Source organism: Amblyomma maculatum, chromosome 11, assembly GCF_055883805.1.
Source record: "Amblyomma maculatum isolate TAMU_Amacu chromosome 11, ASM5588380v1, whole genome shotgun sequence".
Lineage (NCBI taxonomy): Eukaryota > Metazoa > Arthropoda > Arachnida > Ixodida > Ixodidae > Amblyomma > Amblyomma maculatum.
In genome coordinates, this window is record NC_139354.1 from 17,965,098 (window position 1) to 17,983,079 (window position 17,982).

The 17,982-nt window shown below is 43.9% G+C and overlaps 1 protein-coding gene across 1 annotated transcript in view; it reads left to right on the forward strand.

Annotated features, from left to right (window-relative positions):
* The first annotated feature begins 9,623 nt into the window (after nt 1-9,623).
* Nucleotides 9,624-17,982, forward strand: part of LOC146172956 (uncharacterized) — a 34,544-nt gene continuing 26,185 nt past the window's right edge. Inside the window, exon 1 of the mRNA XM_084584268.1 lies at nt 9,624-10,245. The gene's annotated coding sequence lies outside the window, so the exon portion shown is untranslated. The remainder of the gene's footprint in view (nt 10,246-17,982) is intronic.

Genomic DNA, 17,982 nt, shown 5'->3' on the forward strand with positions numbered 1-17,982 from the left:
CCTTCTAAAGTTTCTCGATGAACAGGAAAGAGCGGCGCGCAGTGGATGTGGACACTCCAATGCATTATATTTTGTAGCTTGTTATCAGTGCAACCTGTTGACTAATGTGCGCTGCGGAATACCATTTAATTAAAAACAAGAGCCACCTTTTTTTTTGATCCATAGCTGATTATAATAAGGCAAAGTATTGGGTTGCTTTCATATCTGATGTTTGCGTTTGATTAAGGCCCATCAGTGCGCATTGGCTGATATCAAACTTTGACAAATACTTTGCCAAAAATTTGTGGCCTTTGTAGAAACAATTGAATATTGCATCATATTACAGTGGCATGCCATTGCTAATAACCTGTAAACTGTATAATTGCAGCAGGGAATAAAGTCCTGAGATAGTGTGTTATCAATTCCACATCTGTACTGCGTATCGACATGCACTGTTGGGATGTCAAGGCACTATGTTTTTATGTGGTGAAGCTCTCCATCCTTTCTTTGCTGTCCTCGTCTTGTAGCGTTTAACAGGGCAGCAAAACATAGCTGAGTCTTAAAAGGACTCTGATCGAGGACGACGGAAGCAGAATTTTTATAGCAAAATCTAGTAGCCCAGCATTTCGTCTTTTTATTGTCGCTCCTCTGGCTTCAAAATGCACACCTATGCTGAAGACTGTAATCGAAGTTGAAAAAGTTTATCTCTCTGCTCTGATTTAAACTCTGGATTCCATGGTGACGTAATCACCGAAAAAATAACGTAAACACAGATTGTATTGTATATAGACAGTTTTTTTTCACAAGAAAATTACGCTGGACTTTATTTTTCTTTTTTGGCGAAAGGAACTCGTATCATTGCAAATTTCAAATAAGACCCCCGCCGCCCCACCCAAAGGTATGCCCATAAATTCGCCTCTGATGACATATATATTTGTCGTACGTTTACTGCCGAGGTATTCATATATCAAACTTCGCTACGAAAACCATTTGACATAATTTGAACAGGGTATGTTGCTGGGCGAGTTGGTTATTCATTGTCAGAGAAAGAATGCTATAGCAGACGACGGACCAGGAAGAGGTGTGCCCTCCTCTTCCTGGTCCGTCGTCTGCTACAGCGTTCTTTCTCTGACATTGACATAATTACTGACAAACATGTCTCCTATTGGAATTGCATAGCGTGCTAAACCCTGGCCTCAGTGGAAACCCGAGACAAGAGAATCGCACCTGTCTCGCATACGCGTTTCCCGTGCTGTGTGCTGGGCCACTTATTACGCCAACCCCCGTTTCTTACGCCTCTGCGGAAATAACATCTTAGAACTGTACACGTAATACCCGCTCACGTTTTCATCGAATGCCCCCCTCGGCGCGATCAGGCGAGCGACAAACACCTACGCCGCGGCGTTTGCATTTTTGGACACGCGCCCATTTGCTGAGACCAAAAATACATGGTCTGGGCACGTCGCTTAATGGGCTCTTCGCGACATTCTCGGCTCAGGGGACAATATTGACCGCGCGCAGTGACTTGTTTGCATTCCTACGCCGAGTGTGAGAAAACCGCGATGATGTAAGTTATTGTATTCTCTTCAAAGAACATCCCATTTACTCAAACATTGATCTAGTTCTCTGCGTGTTGGTTGTGGATACTTTTGCTAGGACGATGTCCGGAGGCAATATAGGAACAGAGCTGTTGTTGAAAAAGCGTAAGCTGACAATGGTCCGATCTGTTGTTGGGCCCGCATTTATGATTGTCATAAGTTTTTCTGGAGTTCTGTGACCGAATTGCAGTTTTCTGATGACGGCATGCACGAGCTACTCGCCTTTCGTGCATGAAACAAGCTACCGCAGCTGACGGACGGCCACTGGTGCATTTCTGCTGTTGCGTCCTCTTTTTCTTTTTTTTCATTAGTTATTCCTAACTTCGCAACGTATGACAATTGCACGAGATTGCTTCTTCACATGCTGGCTAGCATACATGGCGATTACTTCATCCATTCTGTGAAGACGTCATAGTTAAGTTATAGGGCTTAGGATATGCTATTCTAGGCACTATATTTAGATTTCGTTCTTTTAAAGGAAGCCAGTGGCTGTCACGAAAATGGAAGGCAAAGAAAGCATAGAAGATTCTGGGTATAAATATATTTTAAGTGTTTATAAACAAGAAATGAAAAGTGTATAACTTCTTACCTGAAAGATAACTTACCAGAAAGAAGAAGAAAATCAGTGACATACACGGCACCAGTGAAATCTGAGCACACGACATTTGTCACGTGTATGTGGCTCTACCAACTGAGCTACGGCGGTAGTTGCGGAACATTCCTCCTTTTTTAATGTGCCTTTTAAAGTATCTAACTCAACCTCGATAGTGTTCAATATATCGTCACCCTCGCCGTGGACGTCGAACGTCTTATAATACCACGAGTGCCACGTGACAGAACGATGAGTGTGACGTCTGCAAGAAACATCTTATGCAACTCCAATGGCATCAAAGCTGCCAGGACCGAGGCCTTTGTTCAACTATTGAGAAGACAAGGGGGTTACTTGAAGCGTATAACAAATTTTAAGGCAACCGACAGTCGCCGAAACCAAAGGAGAGGGTACAAGAAGGGAGTCATTTTTTAATCTTAATTTCTGGCTTTCACCAATGAAACCGTGACCGCTGACTTTAGTTAGTGTAAGCTTTCGGTGACGGTTGGATTACTTGTCATAACGAGAACCTCATTATCTTACCCCAGCCTGCTCAATGTTATCTTCTTGTGTTAACCTATATAGTGGTGCGACTTTTCTGTTGCAAAAGTAAAAAAAAACAACAACAATCGTTTGATTCAATTTTCTGTATTTCATTTGAGCCGAACATTTCAATATGCTTCACAGGCGTGCCGCATCTATTCGCGTATCGGATGTGTGGCACACTGAGTCAAAGGAGAGAAACAAGTACGGGAGCCAGCAGCATGGTACGGTGTACCGTTTTAATATGCATCGCATTTGCGTGTTTAGAGTTTCACTTGGCTTTTCAGACGCCTCTAGAGACGAAGACTCCATATCGGCGCCAAATCACTGTTATCCCTCGGAGCAGTTACTTGGTCAATAAAGTGTCTCCATTCATGGTGTCTTGGTACCATGCGTACGTGTTCCAAGAGGGTGTCATATTCTGGCTACCACGACAATCTAAGGGCACCTCTATCGCTCTTTGCAAACGTAGACCCATGCTTCCACGCTTTTCTACAACAAACCAACGATATCATGACAGCCTCCTGTCGAGCTCAATGTTCCCGCGGTGACGCAAGCATTTGGCGCTTGTAGGTCTCAGTGGTGTGCGTAAATTCGTGCGCACGTGTGCTCGCCTGCAGACCCCACGCACGGCGACTGAGGCAACTGAGACGCGGCGGTTCAAGCGAAAATTGAAGGCGCATAGTTCTTGGTTCTACCGCCAGGTGTAGAAAACGGTGGAAGCTGCTGTTCGGCTTCTCAAGTTCGCTGAAGACCGACAACGGACGGAAATCCACCACACCGAGCAGAGACGTCACCGTGACGACGAGGATATAGACAATCGTACTAGGTGGCGTAGAACATATACCATTCCCACGGGGTGATGCAAGGACAAGACGTCATCATATCGGGGATGGAAGGGTGGCTGTTCCTGACCCTACGGGGCAGGGAAAGGTAGGTCGACGCCGCTTGCGGTGGGGGCTAGCCAACCACCAAATTTTTATCTTTTGTAAGCCGTCATTGCACCTGCCACCGCTTAGGTGGTGGACGACGGCTGTTGCGGCGCGCGCATTTCTCTCCCTCTTCTTTTTCTTTTTTCTCTACTTTCTTCTGCCTGCACGAGGCAGCGGAGGTGGCTCAGCTACAGAGCCAGTAGCAGGCCCGTGCATTTTTTTTCCTTCTTCCTACAGCCACAACAACAACATCATATCGGCATCGATGTCAGAAGATCAGTATGGTTGTGAAGGCGCCGCCTTTTTTGTGGGTTGGTTTTGGCCACGAAAGAGAGGAGCAACTTGATTTACTATCATCTAAGAATCAAGGTGCCCCACATGGGTGCCTGAGTAATTAGGAACTTCAAAGTAGACTGTGAGACTCGATTTGAGACTTAGTCTCATTTCGGTTTACATGTACTAACACGTAATATGAAATAAATCATTTATCTCGTCTCACTACAACTGGCTGCTCCTCTATTAGGCCCTGCGACTGAGCAATCTGCAGCCTTCTGAGACCATTCTGAAGTTTGAACACATGTCCCATCTCCGTAATTAGGAAATCAACTTCATACGTTTTTTTTTTCGGGTACATCTATAGAATTTAAATTCATTTGACCATTCCCTTTGGCATTCCTTATAGTGATCAGCACTGTGATAAGTGCTTTATAAAACGTTGACGGCAGTTAGTACGTTGCATACCGGCAAATAAAACGGTTAGGATGAAAATAGCCAGAACTAACTTTTCACCACCCAGGAATTCCATGTTCTATAGTCTAAAATGTCCGTAATACAAAAAAAAAAAGAAACGCCACAAAATAACACTCGGAAATAAACAGGGAAAAATTCAGCCAATTGTTTAAAAAACTATACGGAGCCCTATACTTGCATTCTGTCATATGGCTGAGACCATCGATATACAGGGGTTTTGACTTCTACAAGCATATTGTTACTTCGTGGCAAGCGATGAAACACGGCGAAACAACAGTAATAAGACGACGTGATGACACAACGATGAGCTATGCTTTATTGGCCAGCGGGTCTGAGCGCGCGCGCCGCTGCCCACTCCGTTGTCTTCGTAGCAATATGCAGTCCGAAGAAAGAAAATTAATGGCGGATTGGTGGGAAATTGGTAAGACAATTATAAGGAAAGAATATTGAAATCTATGTGGGCACTTCAAATCACCCGTAAATGGAATGTCCCGTAATGTCCCGTAAATGTCCCGTATGTCCCGTAAATGAAGGAATGAAGGAGGTAGCGATATCAGGTGGATAAGAGGCGCAGTGTAGTGGACGTCTCTGGCTTAATTTTGACCGCGCCGGGTTATTTACAGGGCTTTGATAATGAAGAACACAGGAGCGTTTCCGCATTTCACTGCCGTTGAAATCCGGCCAAACTCGATTCTCCCTCTTTCATACTTAAGTGCCAAAATCTGTGACTCTGACCACAGCCAAGTGTAAGCCATTAATTGGTAACGAGCATGCGTTCCAAACTGGGTCTATGACCTGGCCGTCACCACGTGGCATACATTAAAGGTGGTCCGTAGTGGGTGGTCCTTTTGTAAAGTCTTTCCATCTTGCCCTTCGCTCATGCTGACCTGGATATGAGGCGAGACAGGTCAGTTGCGAGCATATAGGGCATCTAACACTTATCCACTCAATCACGCTCACCTGTGCCAGAAGCGGCCACATTATGCACTCGATCGTGCAAGTGTGGTGCTCCCTCATATCCACAAATATCTGTCTGCCATTCCTCACACACACCCTCGTGGGCAAACCAGCGAGTCCCCAAGTCTGTTGTTAAAGCTAAAGTGCAGTGCTCTAGAATATGCTAAAGCTTTCCTGATTACCTAAATAAAAAGCTAATCATAAGACCAAACGATAAACTCAAGATTTTCGATGCGTCTAGCATATTTGGTGTACTAAAATATAAAAAAAGTATTTCGTTTACTACACTTCTAATGTGGCGACGTTTTAGGCGAAATTTCAAACAAAATGACTATTTTTGGCGACATTTTGCCCGCCATCTGGCGACATTGACTCAAAATTCATTGGCGACCCTGCATGCTGCAAATGCAGTCTTCATATCTCATAAAGCCTATGTTTAAAAATTCGCGGTCAGCTTTTATGAGAAACTTGATATAGTTTGCTAGTTATCCGGGGCAACACACGCTAGACGAGGCACAAATAAGGAAACGCGGACCACTGGCGCTAGATTTAAGGCCCCGTGTTGTTTGCGTTATTGACATTACTTGAAATTATAACAGCTATTGCGCAAACAAGACGCGGAACGAAAAATGGAACGCAGACATCAAGCGCTACATTTTCTTGTACCTTATCTAGCACTGTCTATGCTGTTAGTCAATCAATTCCCAAGTATACCAAGTTCGCACTGGTATCTGAATACTGGCTTGTTTATAATATGGTGCACTTTCAGACGCACTCCATTCTGATGCGTCGTGCTGTCCCGTGGTATAAACAAAACCGTCTTGGTAACAACATGGTTTTGTCTCCTTCCTCCGGCTCCTCGAACATTGTGCACTGCCTCGACACTTCCAGCAGGAACGTTGTTCCGGTACTGGCAAGCCTCATAGTTCATATAGTCAACTACTTCGGTACGTCGGCAAGTTCACAGCAGGACGACAAGGACGCAGGCGACTCGTGACGACTGAACACTGCTGGAGAGATTAGTTCAAGGTGAGGAAGGAAGGGTACGCGGTTACCCTCGCCCCCAGAAAGCGGCGGCTCGGAGCGAACGTCGCTTCGCGCCTTGTATGGAGCCGCATTGTGTTGTAAGCGGCTGCCCTGGCGTCGTCGTCCCACAGAGAGCGTCCGGAAGGTCTGTCACTGGCCGGCGTTCTGTGCGGCCGACGACTATGCGGTTCGTTGAACTTGCGCCAGAGCCTGCATTGCAGCTGCTTGGCGCCGGTCGGACGAAGAGCAGTCTCCTTATGGACGCGTCCCTCCCGTCTGGGATAAGTGGAGATGCTTTTAACGGCTTGTTGGGCCTTGCATAATCGCTTTGTTCTTCGTGAATCGATGCGTCCGCAAGAGTGGTTTGTGACACCAGGAAGATGGTTGTTAACCGAGCTCTGCGATAAAGCAACGTTGCAGTATGCCCGGCGTCATTGTCACGTGTCTTTGCACGTGTTCTCATGGACCCTATAGAGTTCTGTGACAGGGTTATTCCCGTGAGGCCGCATTCTTTAAGTGTATGTTTTCACGTCCCGTGTACATCTGGAGTCAAAGGCCCATGGAGGCTGTGAGTGGCCATTGCACGCTGCCGGAAATTATAAAGATCAGTTTCAGTGCCGGAGTGCAGATCACTTCTGACATTTTCGTGTTGAGCCTTTCGTGGAGAAGCCTTATTCAGCGAATCGAATGTTACGTCGTGTTTTGATGTTAGATGCACACGATGAGAAACTAGAAAAAATCGCTGACGTCGCTCGAAATAAAAAGAAAAACAATTATGAAAGAACACCGAAGCGAAAAGTGAACATTGACTTTCTGTGATGCATGGAATGCTCACACTCATTGATTGCAAGTTGTAATAAAGCCTTTTTAATTTAGGACTTCCTCGTCTTTATTCCCTGACAAACTACCCTTCTTTCTTTTTTTTTTTCCAAATAAACCTTTTTCTCCTCACTCTAGAATAATAAAAGGACTGGGCTGGAAGCGGGAAAAATAACCGCCAATAGGCTGTTGCATAAGGCGTGCAAGCAAAAATAGATAGCTAGCAAGAGAGCAAAAGGAAAGGCAGAGATAACTAGATGTATCAAGCTCATTTACTTGATGAAAATTATGATTCAGTGTTAGTTCGGTACGCAGAGTACTCGAATACTGTTTAAGAGTTTATTATTTTTGCGCAAAAGCAAATTTAATGAAAAGAAGACCATTATGGCATATCGTGCGCGCCTGTAAAGCTGAACGATTTCACCTGCTCTGCGAGTTGGACTGGCTGCGATTTTCACTTATGAAATCAGTTAAGCACTAAGCTTTGCAAATTGTAGCTTGAGTTGCAGTAAGTATAGCATTTTGACTTTCGAATTCACTCTAATCCTCTAATAATCCTCCTACGTTCGTTTCTCAACTATATCAATTCAGTTGGCATTACATTAGGACAAGTATTGTAAATATGGATATTCGGTATTTTAGGCAATAACTATTGCGTTCACGACTAAGGGACCTTATTTAAAATATAAGTGTTCCTACGGTAAAGCAATTGCTGCCAGAATCAGCAAGGCTAACATCACGTGTAGCTAGCAACAAAGTAAACTCATAACTGAAATTAATTGGTCGGTCGGCCCTGCGGTCGTCGCCGTTATTACATCTGCTGTTCGACGTCAGGTCGATCACCTTAGTGATTACTCTCATAGTAATTATAATCAAAGCTGGGAAGTTCAGCTCCAGGAGTCGTGAGCAGGTTTTCTAGAATCATGTAGTTGTGGGTACTCAGCATGCGGACACCCACAACATGTGGTTTCGTTTTCTCGTTTTATTGACTTATTCAGAATAACTTGCAACGCAATAAGTATAAATTGGCATCAAATGTAAGAGAATTGAGCTTAGATTGTTGAAACAATTCAGTTCCTCAACGGATACAAAAAATGGGGCCGTGGACAAAGGGATGAAACCATGCCCTGAGCTCCTAGCACTGCTGACAGCGGTGCATTTGGAAGTTAAAAGTTTGAAAGCAGTAATGTCAGAAAAGCAAACGAAAGTACTTGAAGACATTCAAAATGTTTCTCGAAACTTGTAGCAAATATTTAAAACCAATTTAAATCCGTTCAACCGCAAACTAGTCACTACAGAAATGAAAAGTTGTAATGTACATGAGAAGATTTTATATCTTTAAAAGCAGAACAAATGTTAAACACCACATCTATAAACCAAATAAAGCCCGTTCAAGCGAAAAGGAGTCAGTACAGAAAACAGAATCTGTGCACATCACAATGTATTCCATCTATAGAAGGAGAATGAATAAAAGAATTAGAAATGTCAACAGAAATAAAGGATGACTTTATCACATGTTCCTAGAGACTGAATTAAGATTTCGCCCCCCCCCCCCCCCCCCCCCACCTTCCCCTGTTAGCACGTTGCGATAACCAGCAAGAAGCCAAAAAATATATCTCTTTAGGTTACCAACATTGCAGGAATTACGTAATACAGGGAAGTTTTCATGGATTGGGACTATAGCGAACATGTGTTGCACACGTTCTCCATTGGACACGACAGAGACAGGCAAAGAAAAAGTATTCATCGATTGCTCCAGAGGTACTATGTTTATTTTATCGCCTCGGGACCATGTTTTCTCTCTTGCGAAAGAAATCCCAGCGCCCCGAGACCTTGACCCGACCAGACATGGTTGATGAGAAAAAGAAAGAAAATAGGCATCTTTCCGCCCAAAAAGCAAATCCCTGGAAAGAAAAAACACCGGCAGCCTCTCGGCAGCGCGCGCCGTTCATGGGGGTCGCTTGGGGCACGTCGAAGCGTCGCGAAAGCGAGTGCAAGGCCGCTAGCAGCGCTGGAGGGCGACGCGGGAGGAGAGTTGATGAGGTCGTGACATCATGCTCACGTGTATCGAAACGTCACGGAGACGTCACACTCACGTGAGCATGGATTTGAGTAGCTGCGAACAGTGACGCCACTTCCCTCCAAAGCCAAACCACTTCTACGTCAAAAAATTTTGGCATTTGCCGATGCTGGCGCCATCTAGGCTTTTAATACTAGACTACTAAACATACTATGTTTACTAAAGGTCTTGCAAAACCACTTTATTTTCTGTCACTAGGTGACAGTAAAACAAACATTGTGTCATATTTTGCAGATAGTGTTTGCGTGATTTTTGGGGCTAGTGGAAGGAAGAGTCGTAATAGGAAGTCTATTAGGCAACTGCGCGTGGGCCAACGTTACGGTGTAGTGGTAGAGCTCGCCAACGCTGTTCGGCACGCCTGCGGTGCTAGCAGACGACACAACGGTGTATGAACGCAGACGACGCTCGTGCCGCGCGGCGTAGTAGCGTAGTAGCTGTACACGCTTGCAGTTCTGCCCGTGGGCGAAAATCGAGGCACATTTTTTGTTGCGTAGTTTTTACTTGATCTTCTTTCATGGATCGCTCTCCTTTTGTGGTAAAGTTCTAAGGACACCCCCAGACTTTGGACGGGCTTGCGCAGGTTTCAAAGAAGCACCCTCATCTGATCTCGCGACCACTGCGCAGTTTAGGTTCCCGTTGCGACGGCTGATGTCATTCTCATCGCAACCATTGCCGGTGTCGCCGCTCGAACGGTAGCTGGCGCCCCCACACCCCTTTTCTTCAACCAGGACACGCTTATTTTGACGAGCAACGTCGCCTAGGAGAGAGAGTTCGCTGCCTCTCTTCGTCGGCGTCACGCAAAGCGCGTTGCTCGCGCAGTTGGAAGTATTTGAATTGGAACTGACGGCTGCCAGCTTGCTTGACGGCTTCGAGGGGAAGAACGTCCTCGTGTCGTCGTCTGCTTCGTCTGTCTCGGTCTTCAGGACTTTCGTCTGCACGCCCAGGATTCTTTTGGGCTTCACGCATTTCACGGTGAGTCATTTCTCCATCGATCAAAAATGTCCCTCCTCCTCCGCTTTACTTGCCCTTTTTCCCCCAGGCTTCTATTTGAGCATTCACATAAGAGTTTTGTTTATATCGGTACTTTTTGGGTGCCGGCAACCATGGCGCCGGGGTTTGCTGCGCGATACCCGTCTTTTGCTGTTGATTCGTTTGTGTGGAAGTTAGGCGGCATGTGCGCAGCTAGCGTGGCCCAACAATAGCAGAAGCGCTGTGTGCGTCCGGAAACATAGAGGACAGCTGCCTCCCCCCTACCTGCGCTCGTCGCCGCGTGCGTCTATCACGGCGCGAGGAATGCGCGACGCGCGTTAATGCGAGGCCGTCTTTTCCGGTGTATAGCGGGCGCCCTTTTATCATTGGTACGATTAGAAGCGAAAGACGAGAATCACGAGGTCGCTTGTCGAACATGAAGTAGGGTCAATGGCGGAAAACTTTGGCGGGAGGCTGCCTTGGAACGGAATGTCAATTTCTAAGCGTTTGCACATGGCTAACAAGCTGTTATTTTTTCCACTGGCTTAATCTGACGTCATTTATAATCAGTGATTACGTTTGTCCTAACAACAATAGTTTTGAAAGCACGCTAATGGACGTTTCCATTCCTTCACTGACACCGACCATTTAGGTAGTCAAAGTTTGTATGTGGCCGTATTGAGCGAAGTAGTTTAGGTGATGGTCGTTTCTTCGTCTCAATGCAGCTGTACTCATTGACTCAGCTATCATGCGATGAATCCGGAATGATTTATCCTATTTGCATACAAAAAAAAAAAAAAAAGTCGATAAGGATAAAGGGGGAATTAGCTCTGGTACTTGTGCTGGACATAATTCTCCTTGATACGTGGTTGTATTTTCCTACGGACCTGGGACGAGATGAAGTACTCAAACATTGGCTTGTTAGGCTCTCTACAGACTTTCTTCGTCCGAAGCAATAATTAATCGTGATAAATGTGAAACCTGATTGAGGTGTGATTATGGTATTGCTAGTCATGCAGCACGCGCACGATTTTTAATCAATAGTAATCTTTTTTTTTCTTTTTTTTTTTAGCTCAGCATCGTTGTCTATGGAGAGTTAGAAGAGGTCAGTGTTTAGCAGTGAGAGGTTCAATGCCATTGGAGCTCGATATCCTCGCTGGGTTAACTTAAGTATACCGTAGCGCAGTAGCTTGACCTTCCCAAGCACGAATTATCAATAACCTCGAAACAGTTGTACAAACCCGAAAAGAATAGAGAGATTAGTTTACCAAATAGGAGAGCAGAGAGGTCGGCCGGAAGTACGGATAAAAACATATTAGCTGCACGCTTGTGACGGCTCTGCACCGTCAGAAAGCCTCAATTTATGAATTCGAGGAAACCAAAACAGCGGAGTGGACCAGAGGCATTGTCCCCTGCTCTCAGCTAATATGTCCTCCATCCTCGCCAATGCTCTGTTCATAGTTACCCGTGAGAACGGCTGTAGTGAATATTTATCGAGCTGGTGAACAAACACCACATCAGAAAACATAAACATAGCACAATCGTTGGACCGTGAATTCGAACATATAGTCCCAAGTTGAGGAGTCTGCTTGTTACCCGCTGATGTTGACAAATTCGAACATGTAGTCCCAAGTTGAGGAGTCTGCTTGTTACCCGCTGATGTTGACAAAAGCAGAAGCTCTGCTAGCGTAAATCACATGTAACGCATAACGTTCGGCTTAATTATCCTGAGTACAGTACAATGATATGTGTGCGGTACCACAGTCTGCTTTGCTTCACAGCATATGAGTAAAGCAGAACGAAGGATCCAGTCTCAAACTTGAAATGCTTGTCCAGACTCTTGTGATGACCATATCCTGTCCCGGCGCCCCTTGCATTAATCTGCGCCGCGCTTCTCAACGAAGGACACTTTAATAGGTAAAGCTGTGTAAGGGAACCTGTGTGTACAGTTGTTTTTCGCCTTTATGTAGTTGTGCTTGCGTTCTGCCACGCCTGCGTTTTCACAAGAGACGGTAAATGAAGTGCGGGCAAAGGGAGAGATTCCGCAGGCCTAAAGACGTCCACTAAGCCATTCATATGTTGCCTTCTTTATAGAGTATGGTGAACCGGGAAAGCTGATCCCGTCGCGTGACGTTGTTCTAGCAACACCTGTACAAATGGGCTGCTAGGGTTCACGGTGAAGAGTGAGGCCTTGAAAAACATCCGAGTGAAATCTATTAATCTTTCGCTAGCGCTATGAGAAGCCATCTGTGGGTAAAACAAACGCCGTTCGAAGTTTTTGAGCACAAGTTTTTGTTCGTATCGTTCTGCCCTTTTCTGAGCACTGCGTGAAGAGCGCGTGGCGTTCTATTTCCGGATAGTCGCTAGCAAGGTATCAAGTTTTAAAAGAGAAAAGTTCAACAGAGCAGTGCTTGCGCAAAGCTTTCACAATTACTCTATCGTTCCGTGACAATCTAAAAATGAATGCTTTTTATTAACTGGTTTGTGTTCAATATGGAGTAGTTCGGTTCCATGACTTGTCAGAATTAGGTACGTATAAAATTCGTGCTTGGGCTGAATTTATTTATTTTTATCAAACTGTCAGGTGCACAAAATCTCAGTGAAGTATCCTGAACCGGTCATTCAGTGTATGGAAGACTTGATCTCAGCGGTGTTTGAAATAAACATCTGAATGTTCTGTATCTTTGTGAATATGAAAATATGCGACCATTTTCGCCGGTGTTACATACGGAAAGCGCGGACGCATCACAGTGGACATGAATTTTGCGTCGAGTAATGTATCTGGTAATGATGATAGATGATAGATCTAATACCTAAAGGTTAACGTCTCTCTTCGGGAATCCATCGTCCTCTGAGATCCGGATATTTAAGCAGGCTTGCATTACAGCGGATGGCCTCCGCTCCGCTGGTTCCTTAATCTTATCACTCCACTCTGTCACACGAACACTTTTGATCCTCATTGAACTCGATCAGCATTGAGGCTTTCAAGAAGGATTGAAGCATCCGGTGCTACACGGGAGTTTTCAATGAGTATTGAGAAATTTCCTTCGTGTGTACTAGGTTACGCCAAATGTTTTGCCGACAGCTAAACCACGGTGGTTTGTCGTCTGCCGTCAGTCGCAATGAGTCTCAGAAAAGAATGCGAGATTGGGGTAATGATTGCGCGATTTCAGCGTACATAGCAGCATTTCACTTTTGGCGCTTCAGGTCACCTAATCTATCTTCCCAGTAGTCGATGAGTGTTGCAGTTTCTCTTTCGCTCCACAGTTTCCGCACCGACGCGACGCCATCTTTGCAAGCGGTGGACCGTGGTGTCGAGATTATAAAATTAGCCGAAGATAAACAAGCCTAATGCTCTACGAATGTTCTAACAATGTTTTAAAAATGTTCTATCATGCCTTTTAATACATTTATATGTTATTATTTGCGTTTCTATCGAATTTATTTGTTTTCAAATTTCGGAGCTAGCTGATGACGAGGGTGTCGATGACTGCTTTCGAGTGTGCTTATATATATATATATATATATATATATATATATATATATATATATATATATATATATATATATATTATATTATATAATATATATATATTATATATATATATACTATATATATTATATTATATTTATATTTATATTTATATTATATTTTATATATTATATATACTATATATATATATATATATATATATATATATATATATATTATATTATATATATATATATAATACCTCTATTGAGCCATCCTTGTCTTATACCCCTGTCACACGAACACTTTCGATCCTCATTGAACTCGATCGAACTTTAGCACGAAAGCACCTCTAGCCTAGCGGGATGCATTTCGACGATTTCCGGATCCCGTCCGCCTAACAAAGTATTATGGCAGCAAGCAAGCATGTTTATACTATACTTTTTGTATGGGTAGCCCTTACCATGTGCACCATGGCCATGGCTATGGCATAAGATCAAGCCAAATGTTAAATGTTATCTAGGTTCAATTAACACTAATTAAACCTGAAGTACAAGTAGGAAGTGAAAGGTGTCTGAAGACACACTGGCGTAATTACGCTTCCTAACTGACCCTGTTAGGCTTAGGTAAGCCTAGTAGGACTAGCTAAACCTATAGACCCTTTACAGCGCGAGAGAATGGGCGCTGCCATATTTGATCATGTGACCCTTCAGCCATCGCCGGCCTTCAGACCATCTGGTTTGATGGCTTCGGCTCCACGGTGCGGCGTACCCGCTGTCGCTGGGGGCAACGAGCTTGTAGACAGCCAAAAAAACTTCATGTGAATGTCCATAGTATGTGTAGGTGCTAAAAAATGTTTAGTTTAACCGCGCAGTTTATTTACTATTTATTGCGTCCTCCTAACTGTCTGCATTAGCTACAACGTTTCGATAAACCCGTCAGCCGTCAACTCGTTTTTTTAATCAATTTCCCGTTTAGCGCTCTTTTTGGGTTGGGTTGGTTGGTTCATAGGAAGGGAAAGGCGCAGTATCTGTCACACTTGCTCTGTGGACAAATACTGCGCCTTTCCCTTCCTATGAACCAACCAACCCAACCCAAAAAGAGCGCTAAACGGGAAATTGATTAAAAAAACGAGTTGACGGCTGACGGGTTTATCGAAACGTTGTAGCTAATGCAGACAGTTAGGAGGACGCAATAAATAGTAAATAAACTGCGCGGTTAAACTAAACATTTTTTAGCACCTACACATACTATGGACATTCACATGAAGTTTTTTTAAAACACGATTTTCTGTAAAACTGAATAGATTACAAACTGATTATCCCCTCAAACTTATCTTTTTTTTTTTTTAATTTTCTTCAGCAAGGGGCGAATGCATGTTCAGACCGGGCTGGCTTAGACGCATTATGAATGTTCACCATTTAACATTGTTCACAATGTTTACTGCTCAATATGGACGCGCGTGTAATCCCCGACAATTGATAAGGTATAATTTTACTTCCTGTAAACGTCCTGGCTTCAAGGCTATTACGCTGCTTGAAGGCCGCATCAGGCGCTCAGCGGCGTTCACCTGCGTTCGGGCGAAAGTGACTGGAAACTGCACCGGAATTCAGAACTCACACTAGGCAGCCCAAGCAAGCGGGGATATAAAAAATCTTTGGCAAATTTCATCATTCTCCCGTGCATTAGTTTTATAAAAGCAGCAGTTATAACATGTATTGAAGCACTGCTTGTCTAATTAAAGTTTCGTTTGGTTTGTGGGGTTTAACGTCTCAAGGCGACTCAGGCTATGAGTGGAGGGTGCGGAAATTCCCACCCCCCAGGGTTCTTTAACGTGCGCTGATATTGCACAGCACACGGGCGCCTGGGTATTCGGCTCCATCGAAAAGCAGCCGCTGAGGCCGGAATTCAATACCGCATATCTTTGGGAACAGTACCTAATTAAAGTAAGAAGGCTCACTGACATGCCCACATTGACTTTCCTTCTCTGCACAATCAATTCTTATAAATGCATATACATTAATAGCCACGTCCAGGTACTTCTTAACGCCCTGCGAAAATATCGCGGTAGCAGTGCAAAGGCGCAATATACAACTCCTCAGAAAACGTCAGGGTCGTTCTCGCATTCCCATGGCTGCTGCCGGTGCTAAAATGTGCTGGTGCGGGAGGTATAGCTTTCTCTACAATTCACACGTGCTTTCGTGTCCCAGAAAGGAACATGAACTCGTGATACACCTCCGAGAAAGACAGTGGCCTTGACCATGATGGGCACCTTATGCAGAAAATATCGTCTGTTCTTCCGCCAATACACAACATTGTCATTAGCTCTACTTCCTCGCAGAATGTTTCTACAATACAGATGACACCTGCATCAAAGCAGCGGTGTTTAAAAGTCAGCCTGAATTCTCACACAAGATGCGCAGCAGCAGTCCGCACTGCGCGCCGATGCGTTCCGAAGACCAGCAATGACGGCTGTCCCAGTGGCGCCACCTATTAAGGAGAGTGGAACTACTCTCTGTAAAAGGTCTATAGACGAGTTTACAGAAAGGTGATGGACGCTGCCATGTTGGGGCACTGGGCTGCTCCCGTGGCACAGGAAACAGTTGAGGACATCCCCCCCCCCCCCCCCACCCTTAACAGCCCAGTCAAATCGGGTTTTCCGAGGGTCGTAAAATGGTCTATAGTTCTTTAAAGTCACATTACAGGAGTTCGTTGCTTACCTGCATACACACTGTCCGTAATTAGACCTTCATAAGACTAATTAGGCTTGATTACTCTTAGCTTGGTATATTACACTTAACGAAAACTATATGTGCGAAAGCACTTGTAGCTCTCGCATTTAAAACGTGCTTGGAGCTTTGGCTAAATCATTGTTTTTACCTTAAGCGAGGTGTTGGTGGTGCTATGTTATAAGAATTTGATATATATATATATATATATATATATATATATATATATATATATATATATATATATATATATATATATATATATATATATATATAGAGTGGTTAGGACTGTAGGAACCCTTATCTCGGTTGCGACAACACAAGAAAAATTTATGTTATCGACTACAGCAAACGCAATAAAGTTAGCTGGGAAACATTTTGACTGGGCAACCAGCATCGAGATTACAGGCGCCATCGCTGCATTGCTATCATTGTTTTTGTTATCGTATCGGAAGTATTTCACTAGGGTATGTAATATCTGGAGCTTTGGGATATAGGAGGATAAGGTATGTCAGCCCCTACTCTTGCGGTGGCGACGACCGTCCACTCTGGAATGAGCTAGTTGATGAATGAATAGAGCCGAAATCGGTAAACTTCTTTCCATGAATTTAATTATTTTTTCATCCTTCATCAGATATCCATCTAATACCCCGAGGCAATTAATATTTTATTAAAAATTTCCTTTTTTTCTTTGTTCTACGGAGGTCGCGATACTTGCGTCGCTCAATAACAGCAGTGCAGATACTCTGCTATATAGGAACATGTAGCAGTAAACACAAGGAGTTTCTATAACAGCTGTCTTTTTTGTGCGTTCGTCTCTCCCGTTTGTCACTCACATTTCTATTTCGCCTCATTAATGTCAAGTTTGGAGGCATTTTAAGGAGGACAGCATTTGCTATGTGCGAATAGTCCGATTTTGCTTAACGCACACGTGACCACCGTACACGTGACTTAGATCGCAGTAAATACATCCTCTCTAATCACGCTGCTATAATCACATTTTGAACCCGCTTGTTAAATATAGCCTCGGCTAGCAATGAGCACTAGAATATTGTTATGAAATAGTGACATAATTCACAGTAACGCTGCAGCTTACAGTAGTCATTGTTGTAGTTCAACAAAAAGTATATGTTGTGATAAATACCGCCTTAACTTTCAAACATAACATCATGCGAATGATGTGACTGAAATATTATTGTTTGGTTCAAACAATGAGTACAGAAGAACGGTGGGATTTGTAATTCTTTTGCAGTGTTCAAATAGTAGCGATAAGACAAAGTTGCAATATTTTGAAACAAATTACTCAGACCCAATTCCCACTGTCCGTGCAGTAATGAGGCTTTTTCAAATAGCAGTACAATGCAATGAAATATTTGAGATGATGCCTGCCACTGATTGCAATCACAGCCCCAAAAATTTCACTTGAGAACTTAACATGTCACCCATCACTTAGAAATTCCTTTACAGCTGACCAATAAATCCGGTTAGAAGACGAACATGCTTGTCCACATTAGCTGCAGCATCCTCTAAGGAATGTCA